Source organism: Odocoileus virginianus, chromosome 21, assembly GCF_023699985.2.
Source record: "Odocoileus virginianus isolate 20LAN1187 ecotype Illinois chromosome 21, Ovbor_1.2, whole genome shotgun sequence".
NCBI classification, from domain to species: Eukaryota; Metazoa; Chordata; class Mammalia; order Artiodactyla; family Cervidae; genus Odocoileus; species Odocoileus virginianus.
In genome coordinates this window covers 8,439,596-8,458,081 of record NC_069694.1, presented here as the reverse complement: position 1 = coordinate 8,458,081, position 18,486 = coordinate 8,439,596, and the positions used below count along the sequence as shown (strand labels likewise).

General features: G+C 44.2%; 1 long non-coding RNA gene across 1 annotated transcript; it reads right to left on the bottom strand.

Moving 5' to 3' along the window:
* Positions 1-2,073: 2,073 nt before the first annotated feature.
* On the bottom strand, positions 2,074-16,720 carry LOC110141055 (uncharacterized). Its single transcript, XR_002314964.2, has 4 exons — positions 16,572-16,720; positions 14,678-14,742; positions 8,535-8,649; positions 2,074-4,321 (listed from the first exon to the last, which is right to left on the bottom strand). It is a non-coding gene; the product is annotated as an uncharacterized lncRNA (long non-coding RNA).
* Positions 16,721-18,486: the final 1,766 nt, after the last annotated feature.

Sequence of the window (18,486 nt, the reverse complement as noted above, 5' to 3'; positions counted from 1 at the left end):
TTGTAGTTTAGTCTGGAGTCGGGGAGCCTGATCCCTCCAGCTTCACTTTTCTTTCTCAAGATGGCTTTTCCTCTTCAGGGTCTTTTGTGTCTCCACACAAATTGTAGAACTTTTTGTCCTAATTCTGTGACAAATGCCATTGGTAATTTGATAGGAATTGCATTGAATCTGTAGTTTCCTTTGGGTATTACTGTCATTTTCAAAATATTGATTTTTTTCCATCTAAGAACATGGTACATCACTCCATCTTTTTATGTTGTCTTTTATTTCTTTCATCAGTATCTGAAGACAAGTTGTTTGCCTCCTTACATAGGTTTGAAAGTAAAGTGAAAGTTGCTCAGTCATGCCTGACTCATTGTTGCAATGGTAAATGAGACTGTTTCCTTAATTTTTCTTTCTGATATTTTGTTGTTAGTGTATAGGAATGCAAGAGATTTTTTTTTGCATTAATTTTATATCCTACAACTTTACCAGATTCATTGATTAGCAATAACAATTTTCTTGTGGTATCTTTAGGATTTTCTGTGTATAGTATCATGTCATCCCCAGACAGTTCCAGTTTTACTTCTTCTTTTCTGATTTGGATTCCTTTTATTTCTTTTCTTCTCTGATTGCCATGGCTAGACCTTCCAAAACTATGTTGAATAATAGTGGTGAGAGTGGACATCCTTGTCTTGCTCCTGATCTTAGAGAAAATGCTTTTGGTTTTTTACCATTGAAAATGATGTTTGATGTGGGTTTGTTGTATATGGCCTTTATTACGTTGAAGTAGATTCCCTTTATGCACACTTTCTGGAGAATTTTTATTATAAATTGGTTTTGAATTTTGTCAAAAGCTTTTCCTGCATCTATTGAGATGATCATATGGTTTTTATTCTTCAATTTTTAATATGGTGTATTGCATCAATTGATTTTTGTATATTGAAGAATCCTTGCATCTCTGGAATAAAATCCATTTGATCATGCTGTATAAAACTTTTAATGTATTGCTGGATTCTGCTCTCTAGGATTTTGTTGAGGATTTTTACCTATGTTCATCAGTGATATTGGTCTGTAGTTTTCTTTTGCGTGATATCTTTGTCTGGCTTTGTTACAAGGGTGATGGTGGCCTCATAGAATGAGCTTGGGAGCGCCTTCTTCTGCAATTTTCTCAGAGTCTGAGAAGGATGGTTGTTAGCTCTTCTCTGAATATTTGATAGAACTTGCCTGTGAAGCCATCTGGTCCTGGACTTCTGTTTTTTGTAAGATTGTAAATCACAGTTTCAATTTCATCGCTTGCGATTAATCTGTTCGTATTTTCTATTTCTTCCTGGTTCAGTCTCAGAAGGTTGTACCTTTCTAAGAATTTGTCCATTTCTTCCAAGTTGCCCATTTTTTGCATATAATTGCTTATAATAATCTCTTAGGATCTCTTTTATTTCTGTGTAATATTTTATAATTTCTCCTTTCTCATTTCTAATTTTATTTATTTGAGTCCTATCCCTTTTTTCTTGATGAGTCTGGCTAAAGGTTAATCAATTTTATCTTCTCAAAGAACCAGATCTTAGTTTCATTGATCTTTGCTCTTGTTTCCTTCATTTATTTTTCATTTATTTCTACTCTGATTTTTTTATGATTTATTTTGTTCTCCTAACTTTGCATTTTGTTTGTTCTTTCTCTAGTTGCTTTAGGTGTATGATTAACTTCTTTATTTGAGATTTTTTTATTTCCAGAGAGGATTGTATTACTATAAACTTTCCCCTTAGAACTGCTTTTGCTGCATCCCATAGGTTTGAGGTCATTGTGTTTTCACTGTCATCTAAACAAATGAGAGTCCAAAATAAAATAATAAAAACAAAACTAACCTAAACATAAAACAAAAACTGAACAACAAACAAAAAACTAAAAGAAAAGCTAAGAGAACAAAAGACAAACACACAAAAGTGACAAAAGCAAAAACAAAAGTTTTAGAAAGATAAAAATAAAAGGAAATAAAAACCCAAATGAAACAAAACAACACAGAAATATCAAAAAAAAAAAAAAATCAGCTGCAACAAAAAACAAAGGACAACAGAAAAGAGCAGAATAATAACAAAAAGTAAAAAAAAAAGTTAGAAAAATTTTAAATATATATATATATATTAGAAAAGGTAAAATAAATGAAACAATAGCAGCAACAAAACAAAACAGAAAAAAAAAAAAATTCGCTGGTGCCCCCACTATCAGTGTCCTTGCCCACAGGGTGAGCGACATCCAACCCCTACTGGGAGGCCCTCCGTGATCTCTAAGTAGGTCTCTGGACCTGCCGTGTCAGCTCCATCTCTGAGGGTGTTCCTTTCACCAGTATTTGCTCTTGAAGCTGGCCTGGAGTGCAGGTATCCCTGCAGGCCAGTTAGGCTTCCACAGGCATATCTGCAGGGGCTGGCACAGTCAGAGGAGGCTTTGGAGAAGGGTGGCAGTTGGCCTGCCTGGACCTAATGACCAGAAGAGGCCTTGTTGGAGGCAGGGTTCAGGCCTGGGAACCATGTGGCCCTTGGAGGCTTTGGTGGGGGAACCTGGCCTCTTGAGTTAGAGGGGGGAAATTTGACTGCCACAGCATTGAATGTGCCACAGCTGTGAATGTGGTTAAAAAAGAAAGACAGAAAGAAAATCAGCACCGTGAGTAATCTAGTAATTGGGTTCTGCCCTCTTCTGAGCTAACTTGAGACCACAGTCACATGAAACAACCACCAAAGATGATAACAGCTCAGCAAGGGTCACTTGGCCTTGACAAGTGTACACACGGCATGCTGGGTGGGAAACCAGCTTGGCTTTCTTAGAGGCTGCTGCATACTCTCTGGCTTGGCTGAGGCCATGGAGGGGGCTGAGATCCGACCCACCACTGACCCAAGCAGTGGGCCCTACACACATACCACTCTTGCAGAAGGGGCCTCCCAGAGGGGCAGCTTTTGCAATCTATCCCCCTTCAAGAGGTGTCACTTTCAAATTTACACAAGGCTTTACATGTGTCAGATGTGACCTCAATAATCCTTTCCAGTTAGGAGCCTTAAACTTGACAGAGAGGGAGCAGGAGAGTGCCTAACTATTGCTTCTCTATGTCAACTACTTGTGGAGGCTTCCCATTCCTCCATCCATAAAATTCAATTCATGAACTTCTGAGACCTGTGTTAAAATATCAGATGACCTGTCCCCCAAGGCTAGGGGCCCCTGTGTTCCCTATCCAAGCCATTCCAGAACCCTACAGAAGCTCCCGTCTAGATTGCTGGAAAACAGTGTGAAAGTGTTAGTTGCTTATTCATGTCTGACCCTGCAACCCCATGGACTGTATCCTCTGTCCATGGAATTCTCCAGGCAAGAATACTGGCCTTGGTAGTCATTCCCGTCTCCAGGGGATCTTCCCAACCCAGGAGTTAACCCTGGGTCTCCTGCAATGCAGGCAGATTCTTTTACCATCTGAGCCACCAGGGAAGCCCTCTGATTTCTAGCCCCTCTCAAATCACCATCTTCATTTGGCTGACCTTGTAGCCTAATGGTTAAGCTACAGACACTAAAGGAGAAAGACAGGGATTTGAATTCTGCCTCGGTGATAGTATCTGTGAGATTTCACATCCCTCCTCACCTGCAGATTCGATTAAAGAACCTCTGTTTTACCTTGCAGGGCTGCTGTGAGGATTAAGCGAGATACTGCAAATCACCTTCCCAGTGTGTTTTAAGTGTCCAATGAACGTGCACCCTCACTGTAATTGTGCATTCGGGTCATCTTTCCTCCCCAACCCCTCTCCCTGGTCCAATCTTTGGTATAGGGTCGTTTCTTCCCATTGCAATGGGAAGAGTTCTGGTTATCTGTATCAATCTTGGTTCTGACATTTGCATACTCAGTGTAGCAGGAATAGGAGAAAAAAAAAGTGCTCCCCGAGCTGAAATGCACAGAAGGGTTGCCATCTTCACTAGCTCTTCCTTTCCTATTCCCCCAAGTAGAATTCTGAGTGCCTCATTAGGCCTCCAGCACTGTGAATGTTCATCTACTTCTTTCCTATCAAGGAAAATGTATAAGTCAAAAAGATGAAATGTTCCTATCAGTACTCAGGTAAATTAGTTCTCAGTATTTGAAAGGAGCTCTGTCTCCTTTCCGTGCCAGAGTTCTGGCTGAAGGGCTTCTAGTCTTCCGGCAAAAGCAGAAGGTACACAGCCCCACCCAGCCTTGAGGAGACCCCTCCCTCCCATCATCTGTTTAAAATTAAACGAGTACCGCGTGCCAGAGAAAGGCTTGAACTTTCCCATTGCTCCTCTGTCGGCTTCTCTCCGAGGAGGTAGAGGATTAAATGACAGCCAAACTGTCCTCCTAGTAAAAAAGAATATTCTAGAGTCAAGTCCAGTGATGAGCGGAAGGGCAGGGGGCTGGAAGACTGAATTCCAACCCTGGTTCTGGCTTCTTTCTGACTCTAACCTGAGTTAGAGTTGACCTTTTGTCTTCCGGAGAAAAGTAGGTGTAAGTATAAGGGCTGTGACTATGTGCTGCCTATGAAGTGGCTTTGCCAAACAATTAAATGTGAATCTAATCAAACCACTAGATCTAACTATCAGCTTACAGGAAGTACAGAGGATGGAGGAACATGTTAAATGACACCAAACGGATATAATCAGCAAAATCCAATTGTGAGAAAATTTACAAGGCCAGTGGCTCTGTCTCTTCAACAGTGGCAGCAGGGAGGGGACTTTACGTATCAACCAAATGTTGGGACTTTTTTAAAAAAAATTGAGGCACAATTGACCTACAAATTATGTAGGTGTCAAGTGTACACCATAGTGATTCACAGTTTTTAAAAGTTGTTTATAGCTAATATAAAATATTGGCTATACTCCCTATGCTGTAAATTATATCTTTGTATCTTATTTATTTTATACATATTAGTAGTAGTTTGTATCTCTTAATCCTCTATCTCTGTCTTGCCCTTCCCACTTCCCTCTCCACACTGGTAACCCCTAGATTGTTCTCTATATCCGTGAGTCTGTTTCTTCTTTCTTATATTCACTAGCTTCATTTTTTAGATTCCACATGTAAGTGATGCATACAGCATTTGTCTTTCTCTCTCTGACTTATTTCAGTAAAAATAATACTCCCCAAGTCCATTCTTGTTGCAAATGATGACATTCTTTTTTATAATTTAGTAGTATTCCATTGTGTGTGTGTGTGTGTATACATGGTACATATATACACACATATATACATATATCACATCTTCTTTATCCATTCATCTGTTGAGGGACACTTCGGTTGATTCCATATCTTAGCAACTGTAACTAATGTGCTATGAACATTGGGGTGTGTGTGTCTTTTTGAATTAGGGTTTTTGTTCTCTTCAGATAGATACCCAGGACTGGAATTGCTGGATCATATGGTATTTCTATTTTTAATAAAGAGACTATTAATTCCAGTTCAGAGAAATCAGCTATTAAAAAAACATCTGGGGACAGTCTGAGATATCTGAACAATGTTTGGATATTTGATGGTATTAAGAAATTATTGTTATTTTTTTTTTAGATACAACACTGGTATTATGGCTACATTAACAAAGTCTTTTTTTTTCTTGGAGATACCTATTAAAATATGCACAGATACCACTAGGATGATATAATAAGAAATAATATGTGAGAAGTTCAAAATAATCTAGTCCTGGAAGAGTGGATGGGGGATGAATGAGGAAACAAGATCTGTCTTGTGCTGATTATTACAACTGTTCAGTGAAACTATGGAGGTTCATTATAATATTCTCTCGACTTTGTATACGTTTAAAATGGTTCATCATAAAATGTTAAAGAGTACAAAAGAATGGGCTTTGGCGAGAGGGAGACTGAGTTGATCTACCTTTTACTGGGTCAATTAACTTTTGATTCCGTTTCTTAGTGAGGACAAATAGAGCACCGGCATCACCGGATTGTTGTGGGCATAAGGAAAGCACTTAGCACAATGTCTGGCACATGAGTACCCAAGCAATGTTAGTTCTCATTAGTAACAGTATATAAGAGGCAGACTTCCCTGGTGGCTCAGATGGTAAAGCGTCTGCCTGCAATGCAGGAGACCAGGGTTGGATCCCCGGGTCGGGAAGATCCCCTGGAGAAGGAAATGGCAACCCACTCCAGTACTCTTGCCTAGAAAATTCGATGGATGGAGGAGCCTGGTGGGCTACAGTCCATGGGGTCGCAAAAGAGTTGGACATAACTGATCGACTTCACTTTCACTTAAAGAGGTTGGACTCATTAATCTCTCTGGCTTTCCCACCCTAGCAATCTAGGGCATCTAATTCTAGCCCATTTCTGTCACACCTTAGCCTTCTCTATTTTCTCTACAACTCCACGTTCGCCATTCTGCAAACTCTAACTTCCTCTAATGGTCACCTCCCTTTGCCTGGGGCCTCTGGACACTTTACCTGGGCAGCCAGCTGTCAGTTCCATAAGGCGTGTTGGACCAGTTCCTAGACTGGCAAACGCAGGTTTCTGATTTCCTCATCTGCTCACTCACTATCTGCCTCTTTTTTTTTTTGGTAGCTTCCTGCCACCTGAAACAAGAGCGCACAGCTTCGGGAGGAAGGGGGAAACTAGGGGTGGAGAAGAGTGAGTAGGGAGCAGTCACATCCTGACTCCAGCCCTCCTCAACCCCTCCCCACCCAACAGAGGAGTAGGGCAGGACTGGATGGGAAGGAGGCGCCTGGCACCTGTGTCCCCAGCAGTGTGGGGCAGAGCACACACTCCTGTCTTCTCACTGTAACGCGGAACAGTGATACCCCATTCGGTTAATACAGAGCTGTGACGGAGCGTCAACTCAAGAGCTGGACTTCCAGGGCTGAAATGCCCCAGCTCTGCCTCAGGTTCACTGTGCGATCTGGGACCTCTCTGTGAGTCAGTGTCTGCACTGGCAAAATGCAAACAGCAATAGCAGGGACCTCATAGGATTGTTGGAGGATTCAACTGAACATCACCTGGCACACGGAAGGCAGTCAGTGAACTTTGGCTGTTGGTACTGCCTTCACCTCTGCCATAATCTCGTGCAGTGCAGTTGAGAGCTCACTCTCAAGGCTGGCACCTCCCTTAGGCCATCTGTCGGCCCCACTGAACTCCCATACCCGCCCTGGGAGGTCCACCCGCCAGGAGTCGGGGCCAGCTCCAGAGTCCAGGGGATGTCACAGACGGGGGGCACATGAGGAAAGTCACTGTGTTAGCCTTCCCTGATTTCAGATCTTTCTTTCCTTCCCCCCAAGGCAATGTTGGAGTAAAATCCTTCCAGAGAGGAACCTGGCGTGGGTGGGACGGGGAAGGAGAAAAGAAGGGGAGTGAGAGACTGTTGCACATCTCAGTTTGTGTGTGAAGTAAGGGACCTCTCCCGGGAAGACCAGAGATGGAGGTTCAGCTGGGCACACCCCCGCTTCTCCCCAGCCCTGCCAGAGAAAACAGATCACCCACCCAGGCTGCACCAACTCCTCCTGTAGGCGTGTACAGGCCAGGAGCCTGTGGGCCAGGTGAGGGGTGCCTGGAGCTGTTAGTTACTCCCTCTTTGGAGTGGCAGCTTCTCGCCTCGGGCCTTCTGGCTATGAATCATTACTCAGCATTGGATGGAGCCCAAGAAATGTGGAAAACAAGAACGACAGGAAGCAACAAGAAACCAGCACCACAAAGTCCTATGGAAAATAGGCCATTGGGCTGAGCCTGGGGAGGGGCTTAATGTTGGCACCCACAGGCTGGGGATCACGTTGTTCTAAATATCACCCCACAGAATCCCTGGGTGCAACACTTGGTCGTTGAGCTCTAGGGCATCAGATCTGCTTTCTGACTTGAGCCTCTGCACTAATAAGTAGATGTGTCTACCCACCCTCGGCCCACACAAACCCCTGGACCATGGAACTGCAGGCAGGAAAACTTGTGAGCACAATCAGTCCTTGTGTTCCCTCCTCTGGGTGTTGAGAAAGATCTGGAATGGAACTAGCTTTGTGGGGATTTCCAGGTGCCGAGTCCCTCGAGCATGTTTGAACCGAGCGAGCTTGGCTGCCTTCGCCTGCCTGACAAGGGGTGGGCCAGGCCACACCTGGTCCTGCCGAGTCATGGACCCAAAGTGTTTGTCACAGCGTCTCAGCAAAATGTCAGGCCAGGGTTTAACAGAAACAAAAGTAAAGTGATTAATAACCACATCACATCACCAAAAGCCCAACTCTAGATAGAGTGATATGCACATTTTAGCTTAGTATGTCTTAAAAACTGTAGGTAAAGAAAATTCTTCTGAGCAAAAGGAGCATGCGATTTTGTACCATCTGGGCATCAGGATCTCAACACCAGCAGTGAGGTGTGTGTACTGAGGGGTGAGAGTGGTGAAGGAGTGTGGTTTATAGCATAGTTGTTGGAGGAATTTTCTTTCTTTCTTTCTTTTTCTCCTTTGGACTTTATAAAAACAAAGAAAGGATTTGTTGAAAACGACAGGACTCACTCTTCACAATGAGATCATGTTAGATTCAGTGTATATGCAACCAGTAATAAAGCGGGGGGGTTTCAAACTGCCTCCTACTTACCATAATATGCCCAATTAATTCACCACTTCCACAGACTCAGTATGGCTTTGTTCTCAATATTGAAATGGGGGGTGTGAGGCCAACACCTCTGAAAATGGAGAGGACTCTTGTGGATCTGAAAAAGAATGAAAAGATGCTCATCACCATCATCAGGGAAAAGCAAACCAAATTCAATGAGATACCACCTCACACCTGAGATGGTGGGGCTACTATCAAAAAGAAAATAAGTATTGGCAGGGATACGGAGAAAATGTAATCATTGTACACTTGTGGTGAGAATGTAAAATAGTACAGCTGCTGGAAAAACAATAGGGTGTTCTTCAAAAAATTAAAAACAGAATTACCATATGACCTAGCAATTCTATTAATACTTGGTATACATCTAAATTAAAACAGAATTTTGAAGAGAGATTTGTCCACCCGTGTTCATCACTTACAGTAGTTAAAATGTTTAAAAATAGAATTACCATACGATCTAGCAATTCTACTTCTGGATATATATTCAAACAGACTAAAAGCAGAGTCTTAGAAATTTGTCCACCCATGTTCATCACAGCATTATTCACAGTAGTTAAAACTGGACATATGCATAAGTAAAATGTGATATATATTTATATATACAAACAATGGAATATTATTCAGCCTTAAAAAGGAAAACATTCTGCAATATGAATCTTGAGGACGTTATACTAAGTGAAATAAGCTAGTCACATAAATACGAATACTGTATGACTCCACTTATGTGAGGTTCTTAGAGTAGTCAAAACCACAGTGACAGAAAGCAGTGTGGTGATGGCCAGGGGCTGGTGGATGGAGGAATGGGAGTTATTACTTAATGGGTCTAAAGTTTGAGTTTTACAAAATGAAGAGTTCTGGAAATGGAAGGTGGTGACTGTGCACAACAATATGAATGCATTTAACAGCATTGAAACGTACACTTATAAATGGTTATGATGGTAAAATGTATAAGTCTCTTCTACCACAATAAAATAAATTGAAAAACAAGTTTTCTCTAAAATTTATGGTCCCAGATAGATACCATGGGAATAGAAAATATAAAATATGACCTTTCAAATTTCTCACATTCAACATCAAAAATCTTTATTAATAGTAACTGTGCCATACAAAATAACAATGATGACAACGATAATAATTACACCAACAACTCTGGAAACTCTTGAGTTTTGGTATTTTCAGTTAAAATGGTGAAACCTATTAACTGTATGTTACTATTAATGCTGACAGTAAGCTATAAGTTTTAACTTAAATAAATTCTTTAAAAACCTAAAAGCTAAGAAATATGTTGGGGTCCTAACCCCCAGTACCTCAGAATGTGACCTTATTTACAGGCAGTCAAGTTAAAACAATGACTCTTAGGATGGGCTCTAACCTAGCACGACTGGTGTCCTTATAAAAAGGGAGACATTTAGACCCAGACAGACACACACAGAGGAAGAGATGACCATCCACAAGCCGAGGAGAGGGCCCTGGAAGAGATTCCTCCCTCACAGCCCTTGGCAGAAACCAGCCCCGCAGACCTTCTGGGCCTGAATCTCCAGGCCCCATTATGGCAGGACAATACATCTCAGAAGTTTAAGTCTCCCAGGGTGTGGCACTTTGTCGGGGCAACCCTAGTAGACTAACGCAAGGGACCGCAGGTGATTCTATGATACATCTGTCAGCCGTCTCCTCGGGACCCGTCCCGTCAATGTTCAGAGAACCTGGAGGGGCCCCATTGCATGCCCATCCCTCGTCACGAGGAACTGCTGTAAACTCCTGGCCAGTCTCTGCACTTGCTGGTCTGGTCTGTGCCCTTCTTTTCCTGAGTCTAGAGCAGTGATGGCCCAGATGCTCTGACCTACACTTGTCCTTCCATTGCTCAGCTCTTGGCCTGGATTTCCTGCTCTCAGAGAGCCCCTGACCTTCCTCTTTGCCATAGCCTGAATTTGATCTTTGATTATTCTTTCAGTGCCACTGATGACAGGAAGGATGTGAAAGCTCCTTTGGTGGAAGAATTCTACTTGGAGATATACTGGAGACGGCCCCTCTGTCTGTCAGGCACTGACCTTGTCGCAGTGGGACACAGTAGAATGAGTCCCATACTGATGGAACTCGTCACTAACCATCCTTTCAGCAACAGTAACAGACAACTACTGCTTAAAATGTTGCCCCTATCATATCATTTGGGTTCCACTTGAGCATCTAGATGACTTTCTCCTGTGAAACAACGAGCTGTCCTCTAGTAGTATGTTATTGAAATCCAGGGTTGCAGCAGCTGCGTATGGTTGAGGAAGGGACCTAGGTTTACCAGGCAAAGCTTCCCAGTTGAAACCTCTATGGCCAGCTGAAACCTCTAGATTCTCAGTCACACTAGAATTGTCTGCAGAGCCTGAGCTTCCCAGGGAAAAGAGAGATGGTTTAGCAAAGCCCACTGCCACATCCAGAAAACCAATCCAAAATGTTCTCTTTTTTGTAAGACTGCAAATACATAAGAACAGGAATATGTATTTGTACTTATCTGTATTTTTTTCCTAAAGAAACAGGGGTAAGATTTAAAAAAAAATAAAAATGCCTACCAGTGAGGGTGAGAAGAAGTGGAGAAAAGAGATGAAGGGGGAGGAAGTGGCAACAAGATTTCCCAAGTGTACTAGGCTTTAGGACTGTGACTTTTCAGTCATGTAAGTGAATTATACCCTCCCTAAATTTATTAAAAATGAAGTTTTAATTAAAAAAAAACTGTCTATTGAAAACGGCCTCTAAGTCCCTTTGATAATGATACACAGTCTACAGAATTTGTAAAAGTTAATTTAAATGTTCCTGTTACCCTAGTTTAAAAATGAAGACAGTTTGTTTTGGCATAAACAAGAGCCTGTAGAACCTGTTGGTAATAATTTCCAGACCGGGCATTAAATACCAGTGTAGTATTTGGAAGCTCTTGACCTCTTCATCTGGGTTTCATAGGGAACCAATTGAGTGGCCTTGGACAAATCACGGTCTCCCCTTCTCCTTACTTCCTCGCCTATAACAGCAGCAAATTCCATCCCTTCACCATGCTCCCAGTGTTGTTATGAAGCACAAGTGTGAAAACGCTTTGAAAATATCATTATCAGCATCCTGACACTACAGTTGCCAAATGTACACCTACAGCTGGAGGCCACCGCAAAGTATACTAAACTTGCAACAAGACAGGGGACAATCTTTAGCGTATGTGTCTCTATGGCACTATCCTTTTATTAAAAAGCAGAGACATTACTTGGCCAACATAGGTCCGTGTAGTCAGGGCTGCGGTTTTTCCAGTAGCCATGTATGGATGTGAGAGTTGGACTCTAAAGAAAGCTGAGCGCCGAAGAATTGATGTTTTCGAACTGCGGTGTTGGAGAAGACTCCTGAGAGTCCCTTGGACAGCAAGGAGATCCAACCAGTCCATCCTAAAGGAAATCAGTCCTGAATATTCATTGGAAGGACTGATGCTGAAGCTGAAACTCCAATACTTTGGCCACCTCATGTGAAGAACTGACTCATTGGAAAAGCCCCTGATGCTGGGAGGGATTGGGGGCAGGAGGAGAAGGGGATGACAGAGGATGAGATGGTTGGATGGCATCACCGACTCCATGGACATGAGTTTGAGTAAACTCCGGGAGATGGTGATGGCGTGCTGCGGTTCATGGGGTCGCAAAGAGCCGGACACGACTGAATGACTGAACTGATGGCATTATCCTTAAACTTGAGTCACTTAGATGGACATGGATCTCCTTACTTTCCCAATCGCACCTTCCCCAAGCAATTTGCTGAAGAGTGGTTTAATTTAAAAAGTCTGGGGAAAGAAGGCAGAAACCAGCCTCTTCATTTGAGTCAGAAAAGGAAGGCTGATTCTGCAAACAGATGATAAGTTTTAGGAATGCTTGACATACACTGTGTTTAGTCTCTCAGTCATGTCTGAGTCTTTGAGACCCCATGGACTGTAGCCCAGCAGGCTGCCCTGTCCAGGGGGATTCTCCAGGCAAAAATACTAGAGTGGTTGCCATGCCCTCCTCCTTGGTTCTGACTTCAAATCCTTAGGCTTCAAATCCTCTCTCTCCCTATGCTAAAAATACACAAAATTAAGGAAGAGGCAAGAAAGGTGGTAAGATTTTTGAAGGGAAGTTTCAAGAATGAGAGGAAAAACAAGAAAATAAATAGCACAATGTGTCCTGACATGTTATTTTGTTTCCCTTTAGGTTGTTTTTTTTTTTTCCTCCTAGGAAAATATCCAAGATTTTGTCTCTTCTTTACAAAAATGTGGAAGGAAAGTTGGACCTGAACCCTAGCACTGTAAAACTTCTTTGTGCGCGGCACTGCAGAGCTTTTCTTTTCCTGCAGAAGCCAACCTACAATGTGGCAAGTTTGTGGGGCCAGGAAGGGAGGAGTAATCCGAGCGGAGGCCGGGCCGCTCCGGGCGCGGGCGAGGGCGGGGCCGGCTCCGGGCGCTGGGCCCCTCCCAGGGCCGCAGGGGAGAAGGAGGAGAGACCTACATTTAAAAAGGCAGGAACCTACCAACTACAGCGATCCACAAACACGCCCCGGAGAATTCCCATTTGTGAGGTCAAATCAAGGTCAAAAGAGTTAGCTAATCATCTCTGAAAACCCCTTACCTAGGGGTCTGTGCAACACCCCAAATCATGAACTAAGCCTAACTTGATCTTTAAAACATAACCCATGACTTTTTTTTTCTTTTGCTTGAGCCAATATTTTCTGATGGCATTTTGGTTACTTCCTGTGTGTGACTGAGCTTCCTTGTCCTACTTCCTTTTGGGGGGTTTAAATCGCCTCCCCTACCATTTCCACTGAAATGTATGAAAAAGGGAGGGGTGTGTGTGTTGCATTGGAAGGGAAAAAATAATAGCTCATATTAAATTTTTATGTTACAAAACGCTTTTCTCACACATTCACATTCTTTTATTTGCTTTTCACAGCAACACTAAGAGATGAGCCATATGCCCAAATAGTGGATGAAGAAACTGATACTGAAAATGGTTAAAGTCCAAGGTCACTTATTTAAAAAAAGGAGCAAAACCTGAATCTGAGTCCCCTATTCTCAATCCAAGTCCAAAGCTCTTTTCATTTATTTAACTCTTAGGGGGGAAGCCTACATTTATTTGGCAGAATTCTATTCAGGAAAGATTTGTTTATTCAGTCTTTACTACAGAGTTTACTCTTGAAATGTAAAGACGTAGCTTGGGCCCTTCACCGAAGCCATGGAAGAATTCTTCAGGATCTCCTGGTTCATTTTTTGGCAGTCCCCCGACAGCCTTACAACATGGCTCTTCCAGGACCAGGCTGGGGCGTTCCTGGGTCTCCTGGAGCCAGGGTTGCGTTGCCAGCATCAGGCAGTAGGGGGCGCGCGTGTGCAAGAGGAGGGAAGCCGCGGGGGCGCAGGCAGGAAATGTCTGAGACCATGTCCTTAACAGGGCTGGGTTGGAAAAGTGGTGGTTTTTTTTTTTTTTTTCTCCTTCTGCTGAGCGAATGCTTAGAACTCCAGGCTTCTCTGCAAAGATTTGTGCTTACTGACTTATAGGGAAGGGAAAACCAGCCTCAGGGAGTTGCAGAATGAAGTCAGCTCTATGCCCACTGGGTGAAAGGAACTTCAAGCTTCCCCATTGCCACCGAGGAGGAGCCCCAGCTCCGGGCCCCAGCAGGTCCCAGAAGGCCTGAAAGCTTTGCTTCTAAGCGGAGGCAGAAGACCCAGAGGCCCAGACGGTGAGCTGCTCTGGGTCCGAAACCTGCCTGAGAGAACAGGGTTTTGTACAGTTGGTAGCAGGAGAGAATGTACACTGCAGGAGGGGAGAGGCGCGCCTTTCTCTCTGTTTCGCTGCCTTCCAGACAGAACACAGCAGGTGACGCTGGGCCTTAAGGTGCCTCCAGAGAGGCGTCCACGTTGACAGAGCCTAGGAACTTATGGTTCGTTCTGACAACGGCTTTGAAGTCAGATGGAAAAGGAGCACTACCTTTGGCACTGCATGGCCCCAAGCCCAGAGTGAGCTGGGGAGGAGCTGTGACGCGGGCACTAGTTCTGGAAAATCAGTGCTGACAGGTCATTTTTACTCTGGGGTGTAGCGTTCTCTCGTTTTGTTTCCCCTTTCTTCACCAAAAATGTGATTTCTTACCCCAGGAAAGCAAAGCTGCAGCAGGTGAGACATGCCCTGGGGGCTGGCCGGCAACAACTTCTTTCCTAGTAAAAGAGAGAAGCAAAAAATTGCCATTTGCTTATACTTTGGATTTGTATATGGAAGTTAAGTTATATTTGCTAATTAATGGTGCTCATTTACAGAAAGCATTGTTTTGGCCTTGGTTCCAAATACATGTGAAATTTCACTCTAAAACACATACTCCTGTAAGTTTTTAATTTTTGCTTAAAATGCTGACTTATCAAGTTATTTTTTTGCACCAGTAGAAAAGACTTAACCAAAGTTTCCTGTAAAATTAATACTTCTGCCATCATGCTATTCCAAAGAGACACCGCCATGCACTTTGAATGTGTCTAAAAGATGTAATCAGGAGAGTCACGATGGAAAGGTCAAAAGGACGATTTAATGGCAATCATGTTCTTTGTATTTTCATTTGTCTCAGGGTTTCCCCTAATATAGAGTGATACTTGTGTATCCCCAATATGAAATGGTACCTGTTGGCATGTTATATGTTGAGTTTGCATGTTATAAGGAACTTAAGTAACCTGGAATATTTCTCATTTCTTATGGCCCATCAAAAAATTTTACTTTACATTTGCTGGTACTCTAGTGTGCATAATTCATGATTTATTTGCTGGTACTCTAGTGTGCATAATTCATGATTTATTCACTCAACATAGCCCTCTATGGGCTAGGTATAGGAAACAAAGGTGACGATCCACCCTCAAATAACTCAGCCTGGTTGTGTGTGGATTTCGATGTGTAAGTGACAGGAAGAGTGTGCCGAGAGTATTGAGGAAGAAAGGTTTAATTCCATCTGGATAAGTCGATATTTTCTGGGGTCCTGAGCCCAGGCACTGAATTCTGACTTCACTGCTTTCTAGTCATCTGACTGGGGCAAGTTTCTGAACCTATCTGAGCCCCAGTTTCAACACCTATACTATATAGGAAGAATAATGGGACTCACATCATGGATCCCCGCCCCCCCCCGTGGTAATTCAATGGAATGCACCATAGCAAGCACTCAATGTGTGTGGGTGATGATGATGATGATGGTGGGGGAGGTGGAGTGAGGATGAAGGCAAAGAGATGGAGAAGGCGTCACAGAGATTATAGGGTCAGGAATTCAGTGGGTAAAGGAGGAAGATGTGGAAGAGTGAAGAACATTCCAGCTGGGGCCCTTGCTGTGTTTTAACAAGCCCCCAGGTGATTCTGAGGCACAGTGAAGTTCAAGAACCACTGAGCCGTGGTAAGCTGAGGATTTTTTTTTTTCCCCTTCTAGCTGTGAATTTTAAGTAAGGGAATGCTATGCTTGGATTTTCACTTTTGGAGAGAATGCACTGGTGGCTGTAGGAAGGCTGGATTAGAGATCGGGAGGCAGGAGGCAGGGACAGGAGTCCAAGTGAGCAATGACAGGGCCTCAAGCCTGGGTCATAACGGTGGGGATGCGCAGAAAGAGAAAGATGTATGGTATATGATAGCGGTAACACAGAGGTACTGGTAAGAGGGGGCACCTAGCAGACGTTAAAGTGTAGAATCGACTAGATTTAGTCTTTGGATTTAGAGATGAGGAGAGAAGGAGGCAGGGTGAGTCCAGGGGTAGTGAACACAGGGTTGTTCACACCAGTGACTAAATGGTGCCTCTGCCGTCTTGCTGAGACCTCTCATCCACCCCTCCCTCTCTCTCCTCCATCGCTGCCAAGGTGACTGACAGCGCAGATCGGCATCCTTGCAGGAGGTCTGGTTCTCCTCTGGAATGCACTGCTCTCTCCAACCACAGCCATCACCTCCCCCACGGCCCCCCACGGCCCCCCACGGCCAAGGGAGTCATTCCGCCAGCCAGTGGTTACCGCCACATAGGCTGGTGAGTCACCTTTCCACAGCAGCTGGTGGCCAACGTCCTTCTCGTGTCCACAGTCAGGGCGCACTTCCAGGACCTGCCCTTCACCCCCCAAAAACATCTTGACCCAACCTTTGGCGCAGGTTGCCTTGAAAGGGCCAACCACCCACACACCTCCAGAACTGGAGTGCCTCTCACTCAAAATTGTACTCAGATCACTGCTCCGTCTGTGTTTTCACGGAGATGATTAACTCACTGCTTTATTATTGCCACATCTAAGGTGGAAAGGTTGCAAGAGGGAAGGCAGCAGTGGCTCCTGTTCAGAGTGAAAGGTCTTTCTTTTAAAGCAGTGTTTCTCAGTGTGAGCCCTGCCCTGCATCGAGAGCACTTGAAGTTTGGGGGGAAATGCAGATTCCTGAGTCCTACCATATCCCTGTTGAGTCCCTGGGGGTGGGTAGACTGGAGTTAGAAACGAGGGAATCTATATTGTTAATAAGCATCCCTCATGAGTCCTCAATTACCTGAAAAGCGATAGCGATGGCAGGAGAATTCCTTTTGGAATATTTCTGTCCCACCATGCATCTGGGATGACCTAACAGTCCTGTGGATCTTTCCAGTTTCCTTGGAGGAAGGCAGGGCCTCCGGTCCAGGGGAGGAACCCTGTTCCAGAGTGACCAGCTCAGCAGCTCCTGCCATTCTGTTCATTCCCTTAAGGCGCTGGGGACAGCATGCACATGAAACAAGTCCAGCATACCTGTTTAAAAAGACAAATGCAGGGACTTCCCTGATGGGCCAGTGGTTAAGAATCTGTCTGCCAGTGAAGGGACACAGGTTTGATCTGAGCTAGTGCTAGTGGTAAAGAACCCGCCTGCCATTGCAGGAGATGTAAGAGATGCAGCTTCGATCCCTGGGTCAGGAAGATCCCCCGGAGGAGGACATAGCGACCCACTCCAGTTCTCTTGCCTGGAGAGTCCCTTCAACAGCGGAGCCTGGCAGGCTATGGTCCATGGGGTCACAGAGAGTCAGACCCAACTGGGGCGACTTAGCAACTGGAGCCGAGATCCCACATGCTAGGGAGCAACTGAACATACATGCTGCAACTGCTGAAGCCCGTGAACGCTAGAGCTCATGCCCGGCAAGAAGAGCGTAGCCCCAGCTTGCCACAACTAAAGAAAGGCCTCGGGCAGCCCCAAAGACCCAGTGCAGTCAAGAATAAATAGATTTTTAAAAGACAAAAGCATTCTCATATTCAAAACGATAGTGATGGCTTCCATCACAGTATTGTTTCAAAAGACAAATCCCATGTGCTGCCAAACTCCAAATAGTAGTATTGACTTACCACCCCTAAAACATTTCTCTACTTCCTTTTACTTGTTTGGAGTAATGAATTTCTCCTAGGTGAAGTCCTCTCTCACCTTTCCTCTTATTCCCCATGACTGACCAGAGTCAGCCAAGCAATCTGTGTTGTTAGACCTGAGTTGGATGCTTAGGAGCAAAGGTAAGTGAGCACCTATGATGTCACAGGAAGGGCACCATTGTCCACGTGCTTTGAACTTGGAGGAACACTGATGCCTGGTAGGCATGCATGCATGTTGAGTTGCTTCAGTCATGTCTGACTCTGTGACCACGTGAACTGTAGCCTTCAGGCTCTGCTGTTCACAGGATTCTCCAGGCAAAGATACTGGAGTGGGTTGCCATGCCCTCCTCCAGGGGATCTTTCCGTCCAGAGATAGAATCGACGTCAGGTGAGTTCTTTACCACTAGCGCCACCTGGGAAGCCTGCCCAATCGGCATGTAGGTTCAAAGAAGGACTCCAAAAGAGAAATTAGTTAGAGGGCTCTGGATAATTGGGTTTGGTTTCCTTGCTCAGCAAGTGTTCACTGAGTTAAGGGCTGAGGGGACAGAGGGTGCAACAGGCATGAGCCACACCCTTGTAGAGCATAAGGTA